Here is a 24608-nt window from a genome sequence, read left to right as displayed (position 1 = left end):
TTACTGTATCCCTCCGATCTACGTATTGACGATGACACACAGAAATTGTATCGGAATTAAATACAAAAGGCACAATGCCGACTTAAATACAAGAAAACTGACTCTTCTTACTGTCTATGTTTTAACCATTCCTGTGACACTAGTTATAGATTCCGATGCTTCACTTCAGGTTTACTGTATCCCTCTGACCTTCTTTTTGACGATGAAACACAGAAATTGCATCGGAATTAAATACAGATGGCACAATGCCGACTTAAGTACAAGAAAACTGACTCTTCTTACTGTCTATGTTTCGAACCATTCCTGTGACACTAGTTATAGATTCCGATACTTCACTTCAGGTTTACTGCATCCCTCTGACCTTCTTATTGACGATGAAACACAGAAATTGCATCGGAATTAAATGCAAAAGGCACATTGCCGACTTAAGTACAAGAAAACTGACTCTTCTTACTGTTTATGTTTTGAACCATTCCTGTGACACTAGTTATAGATTGCGATGCTCCAATTCTGGTTTACTGTATCCCTCTGACCTTCATATTGACGATGAAACACAGAAATTGCATCGGAATTAAATACAAAAGGCACAATGCCGTCTTAAGTACAAGAAAACTGACGCTTCTTACTGTTTATGTTTTGAACCATTCCTGTGACACTAGTTATAGATTCCGATGCTTCACTTCAGGCTTACTGTATCCCTCTGATCTTCTTATTGACGATGAAACACAGATATTGCATCGGAATTAAATACAAAAGGCACAATGCCGACTTAAGTACAAGAAGACTGACCTTTCTTACTGACTATGTTTTGGTCCATTCCTGTGACACTAGTTATAGATTCCGATGCTTCACTTCAGGTTTACTGTATCCCTCTGACCTTCGTAATGACAATGAAACACAGAAATTGCAATGTAATTAAATACAAAAGGCACAATGCCGACTTAAGCACAAAATGACTTACTCTTCTTACTCTGTATGTTTTGAACCATTCCTATAACACTAGTTATAGATTCCGATGTGTCACTTCAGGTTTACTGTATCCCTCCGACCGTCTTATTGACGATGAAACACAGAATTTGCATCGGAATTAAATACAAAAGGCACAATGCCAACTCAAGTACAAGAAGACTGGCTCTTCTTACTGTCTATGTTTTGAACCGATCCTGTGACACTAGTTATAGATTCCGATGCTTCACTTCAGGTTTACTGTATCATTCTGACCTTCATATTGACGATACAACACAGAAATTGCATCGGAATTATATACAAGAGGCACAATGCCGTATTAAGTACAAAGAGACTGACTCTTCTTACTGTCTATGTCTTGAACCATTCCAGTGACACTAGTTATAGATTCCGATGCTTCACATCAGGTTTACTGTATCCCGCTGACCTTCTTATTGACGATGAAACACAGAAATTGCATCTTAATTAAAATCAAAGGGCACAATGCCGACTTAAGTACAAGAAAACTGACTCTTCTTACTGTCTATGTTTTGAACCATTCCTGTGACACTAGTAATAGATTCCGATGCTTCACTTCAGGTTTACTGTATCCCTCCGACCGTCTTATTGGCGATGAAACACAGAAATTGCATCGGAATTAAATACAAAAGGCACAATGCCAACTCAAGTACAAGAAGACTGGCTCTTCTTACTGTCTATGTTTTGAACCGATCCTGTGACACTAGTTATAGATTCCGATGCTTCACTTCAGGTTTACTGTATCATTCTGACCTTCATATTGACGATACAACACAGAAATTGCATCGGAATTATATACAAGAGGCACAATGCCGTATTAAGTACAAGGAGACTGACTCTTCTTACTGTCTATGTCTTGAACCATTCCAGTGACACTAGTTATAGATTCCGATGCTTCACATCAGGTTTTCTGTATCCCGCTGACCTTCTTATTGACGATGAAACACAGAAATTGCATCTTAATTAAAATCAAAAGGCACAATGCCGACTTAAGTACAAGAAAACTGACTCTTCTTACTGTCAATGTTATGAACCATTCCTGTGACACTAGTAATAGATTCCGATGCTTCACTTCAGGTTTACTGTATCCCTCCGACCGTCTTATTGACGATGAAACACAGAAATTGCATCGGAATTAAATACAAAAGGCACAATGCCAACTCAAGTACAAGAAGACTGGCTCTTCTTACTGTCTATGTTTTGAACCGATCCTGTGACACTAGTTATAGATTCCGATGCTTCACTTCAGGTTTACTGTATCATTCTGACCTTCATATTGACGATACAACACAGAAATTGCTTCGGAATTATATACAAGAGGCACAATGCCGTATTAAGTACAAGGAGACTGACTCTTCTTACTCTCTATGTTTTGAACCATTCCTGTGACACTAGTAATAGATTCCGATGCTTCACTTCAGGTTTACTGTATCCCGCTGACCTTCTTATTGACGATGAAACACAGAAATTGCATCTTAATTAAATACAAATGGCACAATGCCGACTTAAGTACTAGAAGACTGACTCTTCCTATTGTCTATGTTTTGAACCATTCCTGTGACACTAGTTATAGATTCCGTGCTTCACTTCAGGTTTACTGTATCCCTCCGATCTACGTATTGACGATGACACACAGAAATTGTATCGGAATTAAATACAAAAGGCACAATGCCGACTTAAATACAAGAAAACTGACTCTTCTTACTGTCTATGTTTTAACCATTCCTGTGACACTAGTTATAGATTCCGATGCTTCACTTCAGGTTTACTGTATCCCTCTGACCTTCTTTTTGACGATGAAACACAGAAATTGCATCGGAATTAAATACAGATGGCACAATGCCGACTTAAGTACAAGAAAACTGACTCTTCTTACTGTCTATGTTTCGAACCATTCCTGTGACACTAGTTATAGATTCCGATACTTCACTTCAGGTTTACTGCATCCCTCTGACCTTCTTATTGACGATGAAACACAGAAATTGCATCGGAATTAAATGCAAAAGGCACATTGCCGACTTAAGTACAAGAAAACTGACTCTTCTTACTGTTTATGTTTTGAACCATTCCTGTGACACTAGTTATAGATTGCGATGCTCCAATTCTGGTTTACTGTATCCCTCTGACCTTCATATTGACGATGAAACACAGAAATTGCATCGGAATTAAATACAAAAGGCACAATGCCGTCTTAAGTACAAGAAAACTGACGCTTCTTACTGTTTATGTTTTGAACCATTCCTGTGACACTAGTTATAGATTCCGATGCTTCACTTCAGGCTTACTGTATCCCTCTGATCTTCTTATTGACGATGAAACACAGATATTGCATCGGAATTAAATACAAAAGGCACAATGCCGACTTAAGTACAAGAAGACTGACCTTTCTTACTGACTATGTTTTGGTCCATTCCTGTGACACTAGTTATAGATTCCGATGCTTCACTTCAGGTTTACTGTATCCCTCTGACCTTCGTAATGACAATGAAACACAGAAATTGCAATGTAATTAAATACAAAAGGCACAATGCCGACTTAAGCACAAAATGACTTACTCTTCTTACTCTGTATGTTTTGAACCATTCCTATAACACTAGTTATAGATTCCGATGTGTCACTTCAGGTTTACTGTATCCCTCCGACCGTCTTATTGACGATGAAACACAGAATTTGCATCGGAATTAAATACAAAAGGCACAATGCCAACTCAAGTACAAGAAGACTGGCTCTTCTTACTGTCTATGTTTTGAACCGATCCTGTGACACTAGTTATAGATTCCGATGCTTCACTTCAGGTTTACTGTATCATTCTGACCTTCATATTGACGATACAACACAGAAATTGCATCGGAATTATATACAAGAGGCACAATGCCGTATTAAGTACAAAGAGACTGACTCTTCTTACTGTCTATGTCTTGAACCATTCCAGTGACACTAGTTATAGATTCCGATGCTTCACATCAGGTTTACTGTATCCCGCTGACCTTCTTATTGACGATGAAACACAGAAATTGCATCTTAATTAAAATCAAAGGGCACAATGCCGACTTAAGTACAAGAAAACTGACTCTTCTTACTGTCTATGTTTTGAACCATTCCTGTGACACTAGTAATAGATTCCGATGCTTCACTTCAGGTTTACTGTATCCCTCCGACCGTCTTATTGGCGATGAAACACAGAAATTGCATCAGAATTAAATACAAAAGGCACAATGCCAACTCAAGTACAAGAAGACTGGCTCTTCTTACTGTCTATGTTTTGAACCGATCCTGTGACACTAGTTATAGATTCCGATGCTTCACTTCAGGTTTACTGTATCATTCTGACCTTCATATTGACGATACAACACAGAAATTGCTTCGGAGTTGTATACAAGAGGCACAATGCCGTATTAAGTACAAGGAGACTGACTCTTCTTACTGTCTATGTTTTTGAACCTTTCCTGTGAGGCCGGTTTTATTTTCCGATGCTTCAGTTCAGGATTGCTGCATCCCTTGGACCTTCTTATTGACGACGAAACACAGAAATTGCATGAGAATTCAATAGAAAAGCACAATGCCGACTTAAGTACAAGAAAAGTGACACTTCATACAGTCTTTGTTTTGAACCACTCCTTTGACACTAGTTATAGATTCCGATGCATCACTTCAGGTTTTTTGTATCCCTCTGACCTTCTTATTGATGATGAAACACAGAAATGGCATCGGAATTAAATACAAAAGGCACAATGCCGACTTAAGTATAAGAAAACTGACTCTTCTTACGGTCTATGCTTTGAACCATTCCTGTGACACTAGTTATAGATTCCGATGCTTCACTGCAGGTTTACTGTTTCCCTCTGACCTTCTTATTGACGACGAAACACATAAATTGCATCGGAATTAAATACAAAAGGCACAATGCCGACTCAAGTACAAGAAGACTGGCTCTTCTTACTGTCTATGTTTGAACCTTTCCCGTGAATCCAGTTTTTAATTCCTATGCATGACTTCAGGTTTACTGTATCCCTTGGACCTTCTTATTGACGATGAAATACAGAAATTGCATCGGAATTAAATAGAAAAGCACAATGCCGTGTTAAGTACAAGAAAACTGACTCTTCTTACTGTCTATTTTTTGAACCATTCCTGTGACACTAGTTATATATTCCGATGCATCACTTCAGGGTTACTGTATCCCTCTGACCTTCTTATTGACGATGAAACACAGAAAATTGCATCTTAATTAAATACAAAGGCCACAATGCAGACCTAAGTCCAGGAAGACTGATTCTTCTTACCGTCTACGTTTTGAACCATTCCTTTGACACTAGTTATAGATTCCGAAGCTTCACTTCAGGTTTATTGTATCCTTCTGACCTTCTTTTTGACGATCAAACACAGAAATTGCATCGGAATTAAATACAAAAGGCACAATACCAACTCAAGTACAAGAGGACTGGCTCTTCTTACTGCCTATGTTTTGAACCTTTCCTGTGAGACCGGTTATAGATTCTAATGCTTCACTTCAGGTTTACTGTATCCCTTGGACCATCTTATTTACGACGAAACACAGAAAATGCATCGGAATTAAATAGAAAAGCACAATGCCGATTTAAGTACAAGAAAACTGACTCTTCTTACTGTCTATGTTTTGAACCATTCCTGTGACACTAGTTACAGATTCCGATGCTTCACTTCAGGTTTACTGTATCCCTGTGACCTTCTTATTGACGATGAAACACAGAAATTGCATCATAATTAAATGCAAAAGGCACAATACCGACTTAAGTACAGGAAGACCGACTCTTCTTACTGCCTATGTTTTGAACCATTCCTGTGACACTAGTTATAGATTCCGATGCTTCACTTCAGGTTTACTGCATCCCTCTGACCATCTTATTGACGATGAAACACAGAAATTGCATCGGAATTAAATACAAAAGGCAAAATGCCGACTTGAGTACAAGTAAACTGACTCTTCTTACTGTCTATGTTTTGAACCATTCCTGTGACACTAGTTATAGATTCCGATGCTTCACTTCACTTTTACTGGATCCCTCAGACCTACGTATTGACGATGAAACACAGAAATTGCATTGGAATTAAATACAAAAGGCACAATGCCGACTTAAGTACAAAATGACTGACTATTCTTACTCTCTATGTTTTGAACCATTCCTGTCACACTAGTTATAGATTCCGATGTTTCACTTCAGGTTTACTGTATCCTTTGGAACGTCTTATTGCCGATGAAACACAGAAATTGCATCGGAATTAAATACAAAAGGAACAATGCCGACATCAGTACAGGAAGACTGACTCTTCTTACCATCTATGTTTTGAACCATTCCTGTGACACTAGTTATAGATTCCGATGCTTCACTTCAGGTTTTCTGCATCCCTCTGACCTTCTTATTGAAGATCAAACACAGAAATTGCATCGTAATTAAATACAAAAGGCACAATGCCGACTCAAGTACAAGAGGACTGGCTCTTCTTACTGTCTATGTTTTGAACCTTCCCTTTGAGGCCGGTTTTAGATTCCGATGCTTCAGTTTGGGTTTACTGCATCCCTTGGACCTTCTTATTGACGACGAAACACAGAAACTGCATCTCAACTAAATAGAAAAGGCACAATGTCGACTTAAGTACAAGAAAACTGACACTTCTTACTGTCTATGTTTTGAACCATTCCTGTGACACTAGTTACAGATTCCGATGCATCACTTCAGGGTTATTGTATCCCTCTGACCTTCTTATTGACGATGAGACACAGAAATTGCATCGGAATTAAATATAAAATGCACAAGGCCGACTTAATTGTAAGAAAACTGACTCTTCTTACTGTCTATGCTGTGAACCATTCCTGTGACACTAGTTACAGATTCCGATGCTTCACTTCAGGTTTACTGTATCCCTCTGACCTTCTTATTGTCGATGAAACACAGAAACAGCATCAGAATTAAATGCAAAAGGCACAATGCCGACTTAAGTACAAGAAAACTGACTCTTCTTACTGTCTATGTTTTGAACCATTCCTGTTACACTAGTTATAGATTCCGATGCTTCACTTCAGGTTTACTGTATCCCTCTGACCTTCTTATTGACGACGAAACACATAAATTGCATCGGAATTAAATACAAAAGGCACAATGCCGACTCAAGTACAAGAAGACTCTCTCTTCTTACTGTCTATGTTTTGAACCTTTCCCGTGAATCCAGTTTTTGATTCCTATGCATGACTTCAGGTTTACTGTATTCCTTGGACCTTCTTATTGACGATGAAATACAGAAATTGCATCGGAATTAAATAGAAAAGCACAATGCCGTGTTAAGTACAAGAAAACTGACTCTTCTTACTGTCTATTTTTTGAACCATTCCTGTGGCACTAGTTATAGATTCCGATGCATCACTTCAGGGTTACTGTATCCCTCTGACCTTCTTTTTGACGATGTAACACAGAAATTGCATCTTAATTAAATACAAAGGCCACAATGCAGACCTAAGTCCAGGAAGACTGATTCTTCTTACCGTCTATGTTTTGAACCATTCCTGTAACACTAGTTATAGATTCCGATGGTTCACTTCAGGTTTACTGTATCCCTCTGACATTCTTATTGACGATGAAACACAGACATTCCATCGGAATTAAATAGAAAAGACACAATGCCGATTCAAGTACAAGAAAACTGACTCTTCCTATTGTCTACGTTTTGAATAATTCCTGTGACACTAGTTATAGATTCAGATGCTTCACTTCAGGTTTACTGTATACCTCTGACCTTCTTATTGACGATAAAACACAGAAATTGCCTCGGAATCAAATACAAAAGGCACAATGCTGACTCAAGTACAAGAAGACTGACTTATCTTACTGGCTATGTTTTGAACCATTCCTGTGACACTAGTTACAGATTCCGATGCTTCACTTCAGGTTTACTGTATCCCTGTGACCTTCTTATTGACGATGAAACACAGAAATTGCATCTTAATTAAATACAAAAGGCACAATGCCGACTTAAGTACAGGAAGACTGACTCTTCAACCGTCTATGTTTTGAACCATTCCTGTGACACTAGTTATAGATTCCGATGCATCACTTCAGGTTTTTTGTATCCCTCTGACCTTCTTATTGATGATGAAACACAGAAATTACATCTTAATTAAATACAAAGGCCACAATGCAGACCTAAGTCCAGGAAGACTGATTCTTCTTACCGTCTATGTTTTGAACCATTCCTGTGACACTAGTTATAGATTCCGAAGCTTCACTTCAGGTTTATTGTATCCTTCTGACCTTCTTTTTGACGATCAAAAAGAGAAATTGCATCGGAATTAAATACAAAAGGCACAATGCCGACTCAAGTACAAGTAGACTGGCTCTTCTTACTGCCTATGTTTTGAACCTTTCCTGTGAGACCGGTTATAGATTCTAATGCTTCACTTCAGGTTTACTGTATCCCTTGGACCATCTTATTTACGACGAAACACAGAAAATTCATCGGAATTAAATAGAAAAGCACAATGCCGATTTAAGTACAAGAAAACTGACTCTTCTTACAGTCTTTGTTTTGAACCATTCCTGTGACGCTAGTTATAGATTCCGATGCATCACTTCAGCTATATTGTATCTCTCTGACCTTCGTATTGATGATGAAACACAGAAATTGCATCGGAATTAAATACAAAAGGCACAATGCCGACTTAAGTATAAGAAAACTGACTCTTCCTATTGTCTATGTTTTGAACCATTCCTGTGACACTAGTTATAGATTCAGATGCTTCACTTCAGGTTTACTGTATACCTCTGACCTTCTTATTGACGATGAATAACTGAAATTGCCTCGGAATTAAATACAAAAGGCACAATGCCGACTCAAGTAAAAGAAGACTGGCTCTTCTCACTGTCTATGATTTGAACCTTTCCTGTGAGACCAGTTTTAGATTCCGATGCCTGACTTCAGGTTTACTGTATCCCTTGGACCTTCTTATTGACGACGGAACACAGAAATTGCATCGGAGTTAAATAGAAAAGGCACAATACCGACTTAAAAACAAGAAAACTGACTCTTCTTACTGTCTATGTTTTGAACCATTCCTGTGACACTAGTTATAGATTTTGATGCTTCACTTCAGGTATACTGTATCCCTCTGACCTTCTTAATGACGATGAAACACAGAAATTGCATCGGAATACAAACAAAATGCACAATGCCGACTTAAGTACTAGATGACTGAATCTCCTTACTGTCTATGGTTTGAACTATTCCTGTGACACTAGTTATAGATTACGATGCTTCACTTCAGGTTTACTATATCACTCTGTCCTTCTTATTGACGATGAAACACAGAAATTGCATCGGAATTAAATACTAAAGGCACAATGCCGACTCAAGTACAAGAAGACTGGGTCTTCTTACTGTATATGTTTTGATCCTTTCCTGTGAGACCGGTTTTAGATCCCGATGCTTCACTTCAGGTTTACTGTATCCATTGGACCTTCTTATTGACAACGAAACACAGAAATTGCATCGGAATCAAATAGAAAAGGCACAATGCCTGGTTAAGTACAAGAAAACTGACTCTTCTTACTGTCTATGTTTTGAACCACTCCTGTGACACTAGTTGTAGATTCCGATGCATCACTTCAGGCTTACTGCATCCCTCTGACGTTCATATTGACGATGAAACACAGATGTTGCATCGGAATTAAATACAAAAGGCACCATGCCTACTTAATTATAAGAAAACTGACTCTTATTACTGTCTATGCTTTGAACCATTCCTGTGACACTAGTTATAGATTCCGATGCTCCACTTCAGGTTTACTGTATCCCTCTGCCCTTCTTATTGACGATGAAACACAGATATTGCATCGGAATTAAATACAAAAGGCACAATGCCGACTTAAGTACAAGAAGACTGGCTCTTTTTACTGTCTATGTTTTGAACCATTCATGTGACACTAGTTATAGATTCCGATCCTTCCCTTCAGGTTTACTGTATCCCTCTGACCTTTATATTGACGATGAAACACAGAAATTGCTTCGGAATTATATACAAGAGGCACAATGCCGACTTAAGTACAAGAAGACTGACTCTTCTTACTATCTATGTTTTGAACCATTCCTGTGACACTAGTTATAGATTCCGATGCTTCACTTCAGGTTTACTGTATTCTTCTCACCCTCTTATTGACGATCAATCACAGATATTGCATTGGAATTAAATACAAAAGGCGCAATGCCGACTCAAGTACAAGAGGACAGGCTCTTCTTACTGTCTATGTTTTTAACCTTTCCTGTGAGACCGGTTTTAGATTCCGATGCTTCACTTCAGGTTAACTGTATCCCTTGGACCTTCATATTGACGACGAAACACAGAAATTGCATCGGAATTAAATAGAAATGCACAATGCCGACTGAAGTACAAGAAAACTGACTCTTCTTACAGCCTTTGTTTAGAACCATTCCCGTGATACTAGTTATAGATACCGATGCTTCACTTCAGGTTTACTGTATCCCTCTGACCGTCTTATTGACGATGAAACACCGAAATTACATCGGAATTAAATACATAAGGCACAATGCCGAGTCAAGTACAAGAAGACTGGCGCTGCTTACTGTCTATGTTTTGAACCTATCCGGTGTGGCCGGTTTTAGATTACGTTGCTTCACTTTAGGTTTACTGTATCCCTTGGTCCTTCTTATTGACGACGAAACACAGAAACGGCATCGGAATTAAATACAAAAGCCACAATTCCGACTTAAGTATAAGTAAACTTACTCTTCTTACTGTCTAAGTTGTGAACCATTCCTGTGACACTAGTTATAGATTCCAATGCTTCACTTCAGGATTACTGTAACCCTCTGACCATCTTACTGACGATGAAACACAGAAATCGCATCGGAATTAAATACAAAAGGCACAATGCCGACTTAAGTACAAGAAGACTGACTCTTCTTACTGTCTATGTTATGAACCAGTCCTGTGACACTAGTTATAGATTCCGATGCTTCACTTCAGGTTTACTGCATCCCTCTGACCTTCTTATTGACGATGAAACACAGAAATTGCATCGGAATTAAATACAAAAGGCAAAATGCCGACTTGAGTAAAAGTAAACTGACTCTTCTTACTGTCTATGTTTTGAACCATTCCTGTGACACTAGTTATAGATTCCGATGCTTCACTTCAGGTTTACTGGATCCCTCTGACCTTCGTATTGACGATGAAACACAGAAATTGCATCTTAATTAAATACAAAAGGCACAATGCCGACTTAAGTACAGGAAGGCTGACTCTTCTTACCGTCTATGTTTTGAACCATTCCTGTGAAACTAGTTATAGATTCCGATGCTTCACTTCAGGTTTACTGTATCCTTCTCACACTCTTATTGACGATCAATCACAGTTATTGCATCGGAATTAAATACAAAAGGCGCAATGCCGACTCAAGTACAAGAGGACAGGCTCTTCTTACTGTCTATGCTTTTAACCTATCCTGTGAGACCGGTTTTAGATTCCGATGCTTCACTTCAGGTTAACTGTATCCCTTGGACCTTCATATTGACGACGAAACACAGAAATTGCATCGGAATTAAATAGAAATGCACAATGCCGACTTAAGTACAAGAAAACTGACTCTTCTTACAGCCTTTGTTTTGAACCATTCCTGTGATACTAGTTATAGATACCGATGGTTCACTTCAGGTTTACTGTATCCCTCTGACCGTCTTATTGACGATGAAACACCGAAATTGCATCGGAATTAAATACAAAAGGCACAATCCCGACTCAAGTACAAGAAGACTGACCCTGCTTACTGTCTATGTTTTGAACCAATCCGGTGTGGCCGGTTTTAGATTTCGTTGCTTCACTTTAGGTTTACGGTATCCCTTGGACCTTCTTATTGACGACGAAACACAGAAACGGCATCGGAATTAAATACAAAAGCCACAATGCCGACTTAAGTATAAGTAAACTTACTCTTCTTACTGTCTAAGTTGTGAACCATTCCTGTGACACTAGTTATAGATTCCAATGCTTCACTTCAGGTTTACTGTAACCCTCTGACCTTCTTATTAACGATGAAACACAGAAATTGCATCTTAATTAAATACAAAAGTCACAATGCCGACATAAGTACAAGAGGACTGGCGCTTCTTACTGTCTATGTTTGGAACCTTTCCTGTGAGACCGGTTTTAGATTCCGATGCTTCACTTCAGGTTTACTGTATCCCTCTGACCTTCTTATTGACGATGAAACACAGAAATTGCATCTTAAATAAATACAAAAGGCACAATGCCGACATAAGTACAGGAAGACTGACTCTTCTTACTGTCTATGCTTTGAACCATTCCTGTGACACTAGTTACAGATTCCGATGCTTCACTTCAGGTTTACTAGATTCCTCTGACCTTCTTATTGTCGATGAAACACAGAAACTGCATCAGAATTAAATACAAAAGGCACAATGCCGACTTAAGTACAAGAAAACTGACTCTTCTTACTGTCTATGTTTTGAACCATTCCTGTGACACTAGTTATAGATTCCGATGCTTCACTTCAGGTTTACTGTATCCCTCTGACCTTCTTATTGACGATGAAACACAGAAATTGCATCGGATATAAATACAAAAGGCACAATGCCGACTCAAGTACAAGAAGACTGGCTCTTCTTACTGTCTATGATTTGAACCATTCCTGTGACACTAGATATAGATTCCGATGCTTCACTTCAGGTTTACTGTATCACTCTGAGCTTCATATTGACGATGAAACACAGAAATTGCATCGGAATTATATACAAGAGGCACAATGCTGACTTAAGTACAAGAAGACTGACTCATCTTACTGTCTATGTTTTGAAACATTCCTGTGACACTAGTTATAGATTCCGATGCTTCACTTCAGGTTTACTGTATCCCTCTGACCTTCTTATTGACGATGAAACACAGAAATTGCATATTAATTAAATACAAAAGGCACAATGCCGACTTAAGTACAGGAAGACTGACTCTTCTTACCGTCTATGTTTTGAACCATTCCTGTGACACTAGTTATAGATTCCGATGCTACACTTCAGGTTTATTGCATCCCTCTGACCTTCTTATTGACGATCAAACACAGAAATTGCATTGGAATTAAATACAAGAGGCACAATGCCGACTCAAGTACAAGAGGACTGGCTCTTCTTACTGTCTATGCTTTGAAGCTTTCCTGTGAGGCCGGTTTTAGATTCCGATGCTTCAGTTCAGGTTTGCTGCATCCCTTGGACCTTCTTATTGACGACGAAATACAGAAATTGCATCGGAATTAAATAGAAAAACACAATGCCGTGTTAAGTACAAGAAAACTGACTCTTCTTACTGTCTATGTTTTGAACCATTCCTGTGGCACTAGTTATAGATTCCGATGCATCACTTCAGGGTTACTGTATCCCTCTGACCTTCTTATTGACGATGAAACACAGAAATTGGATCTTAATTAAATACAAAGGGCTCAATGCAGACTTAAGTACAGGAAGACTGATTCTTCTTACCGTCTATGTTTTGAACCATTCCTGTGACACTAGTTATAGATTCCGATGCTTCACTTCAGGTTTATTGTATCCTTCTGACCTTCTTATTGACGATCAAACACAGAAATTGCATCGGAATTAAATACAAAAGGCACAATGCCGACTCAAGTACAAGAGGACTGGCTCTTCTTACTGCCTATGCTTTTGAACCTTTGCTGTGAGACCGGTTATAGATTCCGATGCTTCACTAGGGTTTACTGTATCCCTTGGACCTTCTTATTGACGACGAAACAAAGAAATTGAATCGGAATTAAATTGAAAAGCACAATGCCGACTTAAGTAGAAGAAAACTGACTCTTCTTACAGTCTTTTTTTTGAACCATTCCTGCGACACTAGTTATAGACTCCGATGCATCACTTCAGCTATATTGTAACTCTCTGACCTTCGTATTGATGATGAAACACAGAAATTGCATCGGAATTAAATACAAAAGGCACAATGCCGACTAAAGTATAAGAAAACTGATTCTTCTTACTGTCTATGCTTTGAACCATTCCTGTGACACTAGTTATAGATTCCAATGCTTCACTTCAGGTTTACTGTATCCTTCTGACCTGCTTAATGACGATGAGACACAGAAAATGCATCGGAACACAAACAAAAGGCACAATGCCGACTTAAGTACTAGAAGACTGACTCTCCTTACTGTCTATGATTTGAACTACTCCTGTAACACTAGTTATAGATTACGATGCTTCACTTCAGGTTTACTGTATCACTCTGACCTTCTTGTTGACGATGAAACACAGAAATTGCATCGGAATTAAATCCAAAAGGCACAATGCCAACTCAAGTACAAGAAGGCTGGCTCTTCTTACTGTCTATGGTTTGAACCTTTCCTGTGATGCCGATTTTAGATTCCGATGCTTCACTTCAGGTTTGCTGTATCCCTCTGACCTTCTTATTGACGATGAAACACAGAAATTGCATCGGAATATATAAAAAAGGCACAATGCAGCCTTAATTATAAGAAAACTGACTCTTCTTACTGTCTATCCTTTGAACCATTCCTGAGACACTAGTTATAGTTTCCGATGCATCACTTCAGGATTACTGTATCCCTCTGACCTTTTTATTGACGATGAAACACAGAAATTGCATCGGAATTAAATACAAAAGACACAATGCCTACTTAATTATCAGAAAACTGACTGTTCTTACTGTCTATGCTTTGAACCATTCTGTGACACTAGTTATTGATTCCGAAGCCTCACTTCAGGTTTATTGTATCCCTCTGACCTTCTTATTGTCGATGAAACACAGAAATTGCATCAGAATTAAATACAAAAGGCACAATGCCGACTTAAGTACAAGAAAACTGACTCTTCTTACTGTCTATGTTATGAACCATTCCTGTGACACTAGTTACATATTCCGATACTTCTCTTCAGGTTTACGGTATCCCTCTGACCTTCTTATTGAAGATGAAACACAGAAATTGCATCGAAGTTAAATTCAAAAGACACAATGCCGACTTAAGTTCAAGTAAACTGATTCTTCTTACTGTCTATGTTTTTAACCATTCCTGTGACACTAGTTATAGATTCCGATGCTTCACTTCAGGTTTACTGTATCCCTCTGACTTTCTTATTGACGATGAAACACAGAAATTGCATCGGAATTAAATACAAAAGGCACAATGCCGACTCAATTACAAGAAAACAGGCTCTTCTTACTGTCTATGTTTTGAACCATTCCTGTGACACTAGTTATAGATTCCGATGCTTCACTTCAGGTTTACTGTATCCCTCTGACCTTCATATTGACGATGAAACCCAGAAATTGCATCGGAATTATATACAAGAGGCACAATGCGGCCTTAATTACAAGAAGACTGACTCTTCTTACTGTCTATGTTTGAACCATTCCTGTGACATAGTTATAGATTCCGATGCTTCACTTCAGGTTTACTGTATCCCTCTGACCTTCTTATTGACGACGAAACACAGAAATTGCATCGGAATTAAATAGAAATGCACAATGCCGACTTAAGTGTAAGAAAACTGACTCTTCTTACAGTCTTTGTGTTGAACCATTCCATTGACACTAGTTATAGATTCCGATGCTTCACTTCAGGTTTACTGCATCCCTCTGACCTTCTTATTGACGATGAAACTCAAAAATTGCATCGGAGTTAAATTCTAAAAGCACAATGCCGACTCAAGTACAAGAGGACTGGCTCTTCTCACTGCCTACGTTTTGAACCATTCCTGTGACACTAGTTATAGATTCCGATGCTTCACTTCAGGTTTACTGTATTCCTCTGACCTTCTTATTGACGATGAAACACAGAAATTGCATCGGAATTAAATACAAAAAGCACAATGCCGACTTAAGTATAAGAAAACTGACTCTTCTTACTGTCTATGTTTTGAACCATTCCTGTGACACTAGTTATAGATTGCGATGCTTCACTTCAGGTTTACTGTATCCCTCTGACCTTCTTAATGACGATGAGACACAGAAATTGCATCGGAATACAAACAAAAGGCACAATGCAGACTTAAATACTAGAAGACCGACTCTCCTTACTGTCTATGTTTTGAACTACTCCTGTGACACTAGTAATAGATTACGATGCTTCACTTCAGGCTTACTGTATCACTCTGACATTCTTGTTGACGATGAACTACAGAAATTGCATCGGAATTAAATCCAAAAGGCGCAATGCCGACTCAAGTACAAGAAGACTGGCTCTTCTTACTGTCTATGATTTGAACCTTTCCTGTGAGACCGATTTTAGATTCCGATGCTTCACTTCAGGTTTAGTGTATCCCTCTGACCTACGTATTGACGATGGAACACAGAAATTGCATTGGAATTAAATACAAGAGGCACAATGCCGACTTAAGGACAAAAAGACTGACTCTTCTCACTCTCTATGTTTTGAACCATTCCTGTGACACTAGTTATAGATTCCGATGCTTCACTTCAGGTTTACTGTATCCTTTGGAACTTCTTATTGCCGATGAAACACAGAAATTGCATCGGAATTAAATACAAAAGGCCCAATGCCGACTTAAGTACAAGAAAACTGATTCTTCTTACTCTCTATGTTTGAACCATTCCTGTGACACGAGTTATAGATTGCGATGCTTCACTTCAGGTTTACTGTATCCCTCTGACCTTCTTATTGACGATGAAACACAGAAATTGCATCTTAATTAAATACAAAAGGCCCAATGCCGACTTAAGTACAGGAAGAGTGACTCTTCTTACCGTCTATGTTTTGAACCATTCCTGTGACACTAGTTATAGATTCCGATGTTTCACTTCCGGTTTACTGTATCCCTCTGACCTACGTATTGACAATGAAGCACAGAAATTGCATTGGAATTAAATACAAGAGGCACAATGCCGACTTAAGGACAAAAGGACTGACTCTTCTCACTCTCTATGTTTTGAACCATTCCTGTGACACTAGTTATAGATTCCGATGCTTCACTTCAGGTTTACTGTATCCTTTGGAACTTCTTATTGCCGATGAAACACAGAAATTGCATCGGAATTAAATACAAAAGGCCCAATGCCGAATTAATTACTAGAAGACTGACTTCACCTACTGTCTATGTTTTGAACCATTCCTGTGACACTAGTTATAGATTCCAATGCTTCACTTCAGGTTTACTGTATCCCTCTGAGCTTCATATTAACGATGAAACACAGAAATTGCACCGGAATTATATACAAGAGGCACAATGCTGAAATAAGTACAAGAAGACTGGCTCATCTTACTGTCTATGTTTTGAACCATTCCTGTGACACTAGTTATAGATTCCGATGCTTCACTTCAGGTTTACTGTATCCCTCTGACCTTCTTATTGACGATGAAACACAGAAATTGCATCAGAATTAATTTCTAAAGGCACAATGCCGACTCAAGTACAAGAGGACTGGCTCTTCTTACTGTCTATGATTTGAATCATTCCTGTGACACTAGTTATAGATTCCGATGCATCACTTCAGGTTTACTGTATCCCTCTCACCTTCTTTTTGACGATGAAACACAAAAATAGCATCGGAATTAAACACAAAAGGCGCAATACCGACTTAAGTATAAGAAAATTGACTCTTCTTACTGTCTGTGCCTTGAACGATTCCTGTGACACTAGTTATAGATTCCGATGCTTCACTTCAGGTTTACTGTATCCCTCTGATCTTCTTAATGACGATGAGATACAGAAATTGCATCGGAATACAAACAAAAGGTACAAGTTCTAGAAGACTGACACTCCTTACTGTCTATGATTTGAACTACTCCTGTAACACTAGTTATAGATTACGATGCTTTACTTCAGGTTTACGTTATCACTCTGACCTTCTTGTTGACGATGAAACACAGAAAATGCATCGGAACTAAATCCAAAAGGCGCAATGACGACTCAAGTACAAGAAGACTGGCTCTTCTTACTGTCCATGTTTTGAACCATTCCTGTGACACTAGTTATAGATTCCGATGCTTCACTTCAGGTTTACTGTATCCCTCTGATCTTCTTATTGATGATGAAACACAGAAATTGCAACTTAAATAAAAACAAAAGGCACAATGCCGACTTCAGTACAGGAAGAGTGACTCTTCTTACCGTCTATGCTTTGAACCACTCCTGTGACACTAGTTATAGATTCCGATGCTTCACTTCAGGCTTACTGCATCCCTCTGACCTCGTTATTGACGATGAAACACAGAAATTGCATCGGAATTAAATTCTAAAGGCACATTACCAACTCAAGTACAAGAGGACTGGCTCTTCTTACTGTCTATGTTTGGAACCTTTCCCGTGAGACCGGTTTTAGATTCCGATGCTTCACTTCATTTTTACTGTATCCCTTGGACCTTCTTATTGACGACGAAACACAGATATTGCATCGGAATTAAATAGAAATGCACAATGCCGACTTAAGTACAAGAAAACTGACTCTTCTTACAGTCTTTAAGTTGAACCATTCCTGTGGCACTAGTTATAGATACCGATGCTTCACTTCAGGTTTACTGTATCCCTCTGACTTTCTTAATAACGATGAAACACAGAAATTGCATCGGAATACAAAGAAAAGGCACAATGCCGACTTAAGGACTAGAAGACTGACTCTCCTTACTGTCTATGTTTGAACTATTACTGTAATACTAGTTATAGATTACGATGCTTCACTTCAGGTTTACTGTATTCCTCCGACCGTCTTATTGACGATGAAACACAGAATTTGCATCGGGTTTAAATACAAAATGCACAATGCTGAGTCAAGTACAAGAAGACTGATTCTTCTTACTGTCTATGTTTTGAACCTTTCCTGTGAGGCCGGTTTTAGATTCCGATGCTTCACTTCAGGTTTACTGTATCCCTTGGACCTTCTTATTGACGACGAAACACGGAAACTGCATCGGAATTAAATAGAAAAGGCACAATGTCGACTTAAGTACAAGAAAACTGACTCTTCTTACTGTCTATGTTTTGAACCATTCCTGTGACACTAGTTATAGATTCCGATGCATCACTTCAGGTTTACTGTATCCCTCTGACCTTCTTATTGACGATGAAACACATAAATTGCATCGGAATTAAATACAAAAGGCACAATGCCGACTCAAGTACAAGAAGACTGGCCCATCTTACTGTCTATGTTTTGAACCTTTCCTGTGAGTCCAGTTTTATATTCCTATGCTTGACTTCAGGTTTACTGTTCCCTTGGACCTTCTTATTGACGACGAAACACAGAAATTGCATCGGAATTAAATAGAAAAGGCACAATGCCGACTTAAGAACAAGAAAACTGACTCTTCTTACTGTCTATGTTTGAAGTATTACTGTAATACTAGTTATAGATTACGATGCTTCACTTCAGGTTTACTGTATCACTCTGACCTTCTTATTGACGATGAAACACAGAAATTGCATCGGAATTAAATACAAAAGGCACAATGCCGACCCACGTACAAGAAGACTGGCTCTTCTTACTGTCTATGATTTGAACCTTTCCTGTGACACCGGTTTTAGATTCCGATGCTTCACTTCAGGTTTACTGTATCCCTCTGACCTTCTTATTGACGATGAAACGCAGAAATTGCATCGGAATTAAATACAAAAAGCACAATGCCGACTCAAGTACAAGAAGACTGGCTCTTTTTACTGTCTATGTTATAAACCTTTCATGTGAGACCGGTTTTAGATTCCGATGCTTCACTTCAGGTTTACTGTATCCCTTGGACCTTCTTATTGACGACGATACACAGAAATTGCATCGGAATTAAATACAAAATCCACAATGCCGACTTAAGTATAAAAAAACTGACTCTTCTTACTGTCTATGCTATGAACCATTCCTGTGACACTAGTTATAGATTCCGATGCTTCACTTCAGGTTTACTGTATCCCTCTGACCTTCTTATTGATGACGAATCACAGAAATTGCATCGGAATTAAATAGAAAAGGCAAAAAGCCGACATAAGAACAAGAAAACTGACTCTTCTTACTGTCTATGTTTTGAACCATTCCTGTGACACTAGTTATAGATTACGATGCTTCACTTCAGGTTTACTGTATCCCTCTGACCATCTTATTAACCATGTAACACAGAAATTGCATCGGAATACAAGCAAAAGGCACAATGCCGACTTAAGTACAAGAAGACTGACTCTTCTTAATGTCTACGTTTTGAACCATTCCTGTGAAACTAGATATAGATTCCGATGCTTCACTTCAGGTTTACTGTATCCTACTGACCTTCTCATTGACGATGAAACACAGAAATTGCATCGGAATTAAATACAAAAGACACAATGCCGACTCAAGTACAAGAAGACTGGCTCCTCTTACTGTCTATGTTTGAACCTTTCCTGTGATACCAGTTTTAGATTCCGATGTTTCACTTCAGGTTCACTGTATCCCTTGGCCCTTCTCATTGACGTCGAAACACAGAAATTGTTTCGGAATTAAATAGAAAAGGCAAAATGCCGACTTAGGTACTAGAAATCTGACTCTTCTCACTGTCTATGTTTTGAACCACTCCTGTTACACTAGTTATACATTCCCACGCTTCACTTCAGGTTTACTGTATCCCTGTGACCGTCTTTTTGACGATGAAGCACAGAAATTGCATCGGAATTAAATACAAAAGGCACAATGCCGACTCAAGTACAATGAGACTGGCTCTTCTTACTGTCTATGTTTTTAACCTTTCCTGTGAGACCGGTTTTAGATTCCGATGCTTCAGCTCAGGTTTACTGTATCCCTTGGACCTTCTTATTGACGACGAAACACAGAAGTTGCATCAGAATTAAATAGAAAAGGCACAATGCCGGGTTAAGTACAAGAAAACTGACTCTTCTTACTGTCTAGGTTATGAATCATTCCTGTGACACTAGTTATAGATTCCGATGCATCACTTCAGGTTTACTGTATCCCTCTGACCTTCTTATTGACGATGAAACACAGAAATTGCATCGGAATTAAATATAAAATGCACAATGCCGACTTAATTATAAGAAAACTGACTCTTCTTACTGTCTATGCTTTGAACCATTCCTGTGACACTAGTTATAGATCCCGATGCTTCTCTTCAGGTTTACTGTATCCCTCTGACCTTCTTATTGACGATGAAACACAGAAATTGCATCGGAAATAAATACAAAACGCACTTTGACAACTCATGTACAGGAAGACTGGCTCTTCTTACTGTCAATGATTTGAACCTTTCCTGTGAGACCAGTTTTAGATTCCGATGCTTGACTTCAGGTTTACTGTATCCCTTGGACCTTCTTATTGACGATGAAACACAGAAATTGCATCGGAAATAAATACAATGTCACAATGCCGACTTAAGTACAAGAAAACTCTTTTCTTACTATGCTTTAACCATTCCTGTGACACTATTTATAGATTCTGATGCTTCACTTCAGGTTTACTGTATCCCTCCGACCTTCTTATTGACGATGAAACACGGAAATTGCATCGGAAGTAAATACAAAAGGCACAATGCCGACTTACGTACATGAGAACTGACTCTTCTTACTGTCTGTGTTTTGAACCATTCCTGTGACACTAGGTATAGATTACGATGCTTCACTTCAGGTCTACTGTATCCCTCTGACCTTCTTATTGACGATGAAACCAAGAAATTGCATCGGAATTAAATACAAAAGGCACAATGCCGACTTAAGTACAAGAAAACTGACGCTTCTTACTGTCTATGTTTTGAACCATTCCTGTGACACTAGTTATACATTCCGATGCTTCACTTCAGGTTTACTGTATCCCTCGGACCTTCTTATTGATGATGAAACACAGAAATTGCATCGGAATTAAATACAAAAGGCACAATGCCGACTCAAGTATAAGAAGAGTGGCTCATCTTACTGTCTATGTTTTGAACCATTCCTGTGACACTAGTTATAGATTCCGATGCTTCACTTCAGGTTAACTGTATCCCTCTGGCCTTCGTATTGACGATGAAACACAGAAATTGCGTCGGAAGTAAATACAAAAGGCACAGTGCCGACTCAAGTACAAGAAGGCTGGCTCATCTTACTGTCTATGTTTTGAACCATTCCTGAGACACTAGTTATAGCTTCCGATGCTTCTCTTCAGGTTTACTGTATCCCTCTGACCTTCTTATTGACGATGAAAAACAGAAATTGCATCGGAATTAAATACAAAAGGCACAATGCCGACTTAAGTACAAGAAAACTGACTCTTCTTACTGTCTATGTTTTGAACCATTCATGTGACACTAGTTATAGATTCCGATGCTTCACTTCAGGTTTACTGTATCCCTCTGACCTTCTTATTGACGGTGAAACACAGAAATTGCATCGGAATTAAATACAAAAGGCACATTACCGACTCAAGTACAAGGAGGCTGGCTCATCTTACTGTCTATGTTCTGAACCATTTCTGTGACACTAGTTATAGATTCCTATGCTTCACTTCAGGTTTACTGTATCCCTCTGACATTCTTATTGACGGTAAAAACAGAAATAGCATCGGAATGAAATAGATTAGGCACAATGCAGACATAAGTACAAGAAAACTGACTCTTCTTACTGTCTATGTATTGAACTATTCCTGTGACAGTAGTTATACATTCCGATGCTTCCCTTCAGGTTTACTGTATCCCCCGAGCCTTCTTATTGACGATGAAACACAGAAATTGCATCGGATTTAAATACACAAGGCACAATGCCGACTTAGGTACATGAGAACTGACTCTTCTTACTGTCTATGTTTGAACCTTTCCTGTGACACTAGTTATAGATTCCGATGCTTCACATCTGGTCTACTGTATCCATCTGACTTTCTTATTGACGATGAAACACAGAAATTGGATCGGAATTAAACACAAAAGGCACAATGCCGACGTAAGGACAAGAAAACTGACTCTCCTTACTGTCTATGATTTGAACCATTCCTGTGACACTAGTTATAGATTCCGATGCTTCGCTTCAGGTTTACTGTATCCCTCTGACATTCTTATAGACGATGAAACACAGAAATTGCATCGGAATTAAATAGAAAAGTCACAATTCCGACTAAAGTACAAGAAAACGGACTCTTCTTACTGTCTATGTTTGGAACCATTCCTGTGACACTAGTTATACATTCCGATTCTTCACTTCAGCTTTACTGTATCCCTCGGACTTTCTTATTGACGATGAAACACAGAAATTGCATCGGAATTAAATACAAAAGGCACAATGCCGACTTAGTTACATGAGAACTGACACTTCTTACTGACTATGTTTGAACCATTCCTGTGACACTAGTTATAGATTCCGATGCTTCACTTCTGGTCTACTGTATCCATCTGACTTTCTTATTGACGATGAAACCCAGAAATTGCATCGGAATAAACAGAAAAGGCACAATGCCGACGTAAGTACAAGCAAACTGACTCTCCTTACTGTCTATGTTTTGAACCATTCCTGTGCCACTAGTTACAGATTCGGATGCTTCACTTCAGGTTTACTGTATCCCTCTGACTTTCCTATTGAAGATGAAACACAGAAATTGAATCGGAATTAAATACAAAAGGCACAATGCCGACTTAATTATAAGAAAACTGACACTTCTTACTCTTTATGCTTTGAACCATTCCTGTGACATTAGTTATGGATTCCGATGCATCACTTCAGGTTTACTGTATCCCTCTGACCTTCTTATTGACGATGAAACACAGGAATTGCATCGGAAATAAATACAAAAGGCACAATGATGACTCAAGTACAAGAAGACTGGCTCTTCTTACTGTCTATATTTTGAACCTATCCTGTGAGACAAGTTTAAGATTCCGATGCTTGACTTTAGGTTTACTGTAACCCTTGGATATTCTTATTGACGATGAAAAACAGAAATTGCATCGGAATTAAATACAAAAGGCACAATGCCGACTTAAGCACAAGGTAACTGAGTCTTCTTACTGTCTATGGTTTGAACCATTCCTGTGACACTAGTTATAGATTCCGATGCTTCACTTCTGCTTTACTGTATCCCTCCGCCCTTCTTATTGACGATGAAACACAGAAACTGCATCGGAATGAATTAGAAAAGGCACAATGCCGACTTAAGTACAAGAAAACTGACCCTTCTTTCTGTGTATATTTTGATCCTTTCCTGTAAGACCGGTTTTAGATTCCGATGCTTCACTTCAGGTTTACTGTATCCCTCTGACCTTCTTATTGACGACGTAACACAGAAACTGCATGGGAATTAAGTAGAAAGGGCACAATGACGACTTAAGTACAAGAAAACTGACTCTTCTTACTGTCTATGTTTTGAATCATTCCTGTGACACTAGTTATAGATTCCGATGCATCACTTTAGATTTACTGTATCCCTCTGACCCTGTTATTGACGATGAAACACAGAAATTTCTTCGGAATTAAATACAAAAGGCACAATGCCGACTTCAGTATAAGAAAACTGACTCTTCTTACTGTCTATGGTTTGAACCATTCCTGTGACACTAGTTATAGATCCCGATGCTTCACTTCAGGTTTACTGTATCCCTCTGACCCTCTTATTGACGATGAAACATAGAAATTGCATCGGAAATAAATAC

Source organism: Schistocerca americana, unplaced genomic scaffold (genome assembly GCF_021461395.2).
Source record: "Schistocerca americana isolate TAMUIC-IGC-003095 unplaced genomic scaffold, iqSchAmer2.1 HiC_scaffold_64, whole genome shotgun sequence".
In the NCBI taxonomy this organism is placed as follows: domain Eukaryota; kingdom Metazoa; phylum Arthropoda; class Insecta; order Orthoptera; family Acrididae; genus Schistocerca; species Schistocerca americana.
This window is presented reverse-complemented; position numbering follows the sequence as displayed.